Source organism: Limulus polyphemus, unplaced genomic scaffold (assembly GCF_000517525.1).
Source record: "Limulus polyphemus unplaced genomic scaffold, Limulus_polyphemus-2.1.2 Scaffold10264, whole genome shotgun sequence".
Taxonomy (NCBI): Eukaryota; Metazoa; Arthropoda; class Merostomata; order Xiphosura; family Limulidae; genus Limulus; species Limulus polyphemus.
Genome location: NW_013675874.1, coordinates 12,897 through 17,422, shown reverse-complemented (window position 1 = coordinate 17,422; position 4,526 = coordinate 12,897). Strand labels below are relative to the sequence as shown.

Genomic DNA, 4,526 nt, shown 5'->3' with positions numbered 1-4,526 from the left:
GAAGCCTCAAGGGTGTTCACATTTCTCCGGCGTACTTTAAAACAAACGTTTACGTAAGATGTATAAAACAGGGGGAAAAAACAACAAAAAAACTAACGACATTTAAGGTTTTTATTAAGTGAAAGCGTGTATATTTTTATCATCTAACACTTAGTATATGGAGGCTTAAGACCGGGTACTGATATAATGAAATTTGATATTTCACCTAGACCCCTTTAGAGGAATTAGGGGAATATATAATTTCAAACTTTTAAAGACTTAGATATTTTATACTTAAGCTGTCATGTCAGATTCGTGAATTTCTGTTTACTTAAGCCTGATTAGTGTTAAATCTTTTGTTTTTTAGATAAAGAGAAAATATTTCTTGGAATAATGGATGTATGAAATAACTTGTTGTTTTTTTCCCCTTTAGTATCAAATAAATCACTGCATTAGACATTACCACCCTTACTCATGCAAGTCTTAACTATTTGAGTTGTTGAAATTAGACATTACCACCCTTACTCATGCAAGTCTTAGCTATTTGAGCTGTTGAAATTAGACATTACCACCCTTACTCATGCAAGGCTTAGTTAGCTATTTGAGCTGTTGAAATTAGACATTACCACCCTTACTCATGAAAGGCTTAGCTATTTGAGCTGTTGAAATTAGACATTACCACCCTTACTCATGCAAGGCTTAGCTATTTGAGCTGTTGGAAATATACTTGTCTCGAAACTTAATCAATAAAATTGAGGTTTTGGTTTTTGATTTTATATATCTCGTCTGATTCATTTTTCTTTATCACCCAAATTGTAAAACGAGAACAGAGTGGTTTTATTACAGACTTGTCTTTTTTGTTTATCAATAGTGCTAGGTTTTTTGTTTGTTTGTTTATCAGTAGTGCCAGTTTCTTAAATGTTATTTTATATAAAATATTTTAAAAACGCTTTCTTAAAATCTCGTGAAAGTCTGTAATATATTATTTTCGTCAGTATAAAACTTTAAATACGATAAGAGCTGTGTCAACTACATTTCTTCAAGATACTATAGGGCTGGGTTAGTAGCTAACGTATCGGCATGCGTACTGAAAGGTCCAGTATTCGTGTCGCAATGTCGCTGAATACACTTTGCACTTTTAGTTATTCGGTTCAAAACTGGATTTAGCCTTTGTGGCTGTAGGTGCTTCTGACTGTCAGCTTTCCCTCGGGACAATAGTTCTAAATTTAGAATGACTATATATGAACCCTGGGGGGGTCCAGTTTAGGGTGAAAATTCCAAATATCAAGAAAATACTGAAAACGCTGTTACAGGTGATCCATATACAATCATATGTATATGGTTGTAATTACGATATATGCATCTAGAGATATCTCATGTTTGTAATTGCGATATATATATATACGTCTAGAGATATCTCATGGTTGTAATTGCGACATATGCATCTAGAGATATCTCATGTTTGTAATTGCGATATATATATATATATACGTCTAGAGATATCTCACTACAGTATTACATTCATACCTGTTCAACGCGAACTAGTTTCAGACGTCTTCGCCAGTTTGTCGTTTTGGTATCTTAAGACTAGTGGGTATATATTAACTTATTCCAAAACAAGGACTTCTTATGGTGTACATGTTAATATATACGGATCCGCCACAGACAGAACACGTTGAATTGTTACGATACAATAATTGTGAAAAAGAGGGGGGGGGGGGTTGTATGTAGATGATCAAAAGCAGCCAGAACAGACAAAGAAACCTGGGATTTGTTGTTTTAGTTTGTATGGTGTAGGCTATGAACTCAGTTCTTTAACTTAATCTATAGAATTAAGTAAAGATAGGTAACTTCTAACACGACAAAGATACAGAGATTAATTAAATAATAGGTTACAAAATCGAAAGCTTTATATATTTTTTAATTTCGTCAGATCGTAAAGTTTTGAACAGAAGCGCATGTGTCAAATTTGATTATAAAATTTCTCTGAAAAATTAATTTTTTTAAATAAATACGTCATAAAATGAAAATAATAAAACGGATAAGAAAATACAGTTTAAAATTAAAATTGAACAGCATCACACAAGGGAAGAACACGACTTTTAACATAACACAGTCCTTTACATGCACCACTGAATGTATCGTTTATCGTGTAATTAAAAACAAAAATGCGATAATTTATACGTTGGAGAAATAGGCCGCCAACTGGGTAATCGAGCACGTCAACATCAACACCATAGTGAACTGCACAACTAAGATACACCTCAAGATCAACAACAAACTTACAATTGAGGACTTTTTTGATTCTGGGGCTTCATTAAATATTCGTTCCCACGGTGGGACAGTGGTAAGTCTACGGATTTACAATGCTGAAATTAGGGGTTCGATTCCCCTCGGTGGACACAGCAGATATCTACAAGAAAACAAACATAAACAAGTTAATAGATATTCGCAAAAGAGATCAACTAGAAAAAGTACTCTATAATCTTGTAACTACAACCATTTAGTTTAAATGAACTTTTTCCATAACTTGTTTTAATTTTACTTTTAATCTGTGTTGTTTTATCTTTTTCTTGTTTTCCTTTCATTCTTTATGAGTCGCGTAAAATATGTAATGTTTTTAGAAAAATATATCAACGTTTAAAATTCTGCGCACGTAATTTACAAATTCTGCACATTCGCTTTTGTTCTAAACTTTACGATCTGACTGAAAGCGCTAGCTCGAAACGTTATCTTCACGAAATGAAAAAATATATAAAACTTATCGATTTTGTAACCTATCTTTGAAATTCTTTAAACACATTTACCTCTGACTGATCCATAGGTTTTCAGCAAAGATTATAAGAGCACATCATCATCATCAGCTTTTGTTTTAATCTGTACGATCTGACGAAGGGATATACTTCGAAATGTCATCTTCTTGAAGTAAAAAAGAAAACATAAAACTTACTGATTTTGTAACCTATTCTGTAGTTTCTTTGAGTGTAGTTAGTTCTTCTAACTGATCAAAGTCCATGGGGAAGGTTTTGAAAGGTTAGCTTCATGTTTATAAAGATACACCAGTGAACTACTTTACCTGGTTCTTCTGGTGGTGTAGTCAGTTCTTCTAACTGATCTGTATTTCACAGTAAAGGCTTAGCTTCATGTGTATAAAGATACGCCAGTGAACTACTTTACCTGGTTCTTCTGGTGGTGCAGTCAGTTCTTCCAACTGATCTGTATTTCACAGTAAAGGCTTAGCTCAGGTTATAAAGATACACCAGTGAACTACTTTACCTGGTTCTTCTGGTGGTGCAGTCAGTTCTTCCAACTGATCTGTATTTCACAGTAAAGGCTTAACTTCATGTATATAAAGATACACCAGTGAACTACTTTTCCTTGTTCTTCTGGTGGTGCAGTCAGTTTTTCTAACTGATCTGTATTTCACAGTAAAGGCTTAGCTCAGGTTATAAAGATACACCAGTGAACTAGTTTACCTGGTTCTTCTGGTGGTGTAGTCAGTTCTTTCAACTGATCTGTATTTCACAGTAAAGGCTTAGCTTAATGTGTATAAAGATACACCAGTGAACTACTTTACCTGGTTCTTCTGGTGGTTAGTCAGTTCTTCTAACTGATCTGTATTTCACAGTAAAGGCTTAGCTTCATGTGTATAAAGATACACCAGTGAACTACTTTACCTGGTTCTTCTGGTGGTGTAGTCAGTTCTTCTAACTGATCTGTATTTCACAGTAAAGGCTGAGCTTAATGTGTATAAAGATACACCAATAATCCTGGTTGTTGTGGTGAATAAGAGGTCATTGTCTGGAACTTAGGACTTAGCACCAGTTCTAAAAATTTAAATATATCAATAGAAATGTTCACCAAATAACTAAAAATATAAAACTTGATGTATTGACGTATTTGATCTACTTTATATTACTTAATCAACCAGTTTTGTAATATTTGATCTAGCAGGGAAGAAACTTTCACGTTTTATTGAATTTCCACTTAGCCAATAATGTATTTCTTTTATTTAGAATTCCCTGACCATAGAACCGTTGAATGTGGCTAGGTGTGTGGCTAAAGGCAAATCTGAGGTGAGTTTATAATCCTGTGTGTTTGGACACTGTACAGGTGAGTGTGTTTGGACACTGTACAGGTGAGTGTGTTTGTACACTGTACAGGTGAGTGTATTAGTACACTATACAGGTGAGTCTTTTACTGTCGGGGCGTATCAATAAACTGTACAGGTAAGTCTTTTACTGTTGGGACGTATTAATAAACTGTACAGGTAAGTCTTTTACTGTCGGGGCGTATCAATAAACTATACTGGTAAGTCTTTTACTGTCGGGGCGTATCAATAAACTGTACAGGTAAGTCTTTTACTGTCGGAGCGTATTAATAAACTACACTGGTAAGAGTTTTTAGGTGGGGACGTATTAATAAACTGTACAGGTAAGTCTTTTACTGTCGGGTTGTATCAATAAACTGTACAGGTAAGTCTTTTACTGTCGGGTTGTATCAATAAACTGTACAGGTAAGTCTTTTACTGTCGGGTTGTATCAATA

At 34.3% G+C, this 4,526-nt stretch overlaps 1 long non-coding RNA gene across 1 annotated transcript in view; it reads left to right on the top strand.

The window, feature by feature from the left end:
- The first annotated feature begins 3,983 nt into the window (after positions 1 to 3,983).
- The window catches only part of LOC106476316, a 9,977-nt gene continuing 9,434 nt past the window's right edge, over positions 3,984 to 4,526 (top strand). The window contains exon 1 of the long non-coding RNA XR_002609128.1: positions 3,984 to 4,055. This is a non-coding gene — a long non-coding RNA (uncharacterized LOC106476316). The remainder of the gene's footprint in view (positions 4,056 to 4,526) is intronic.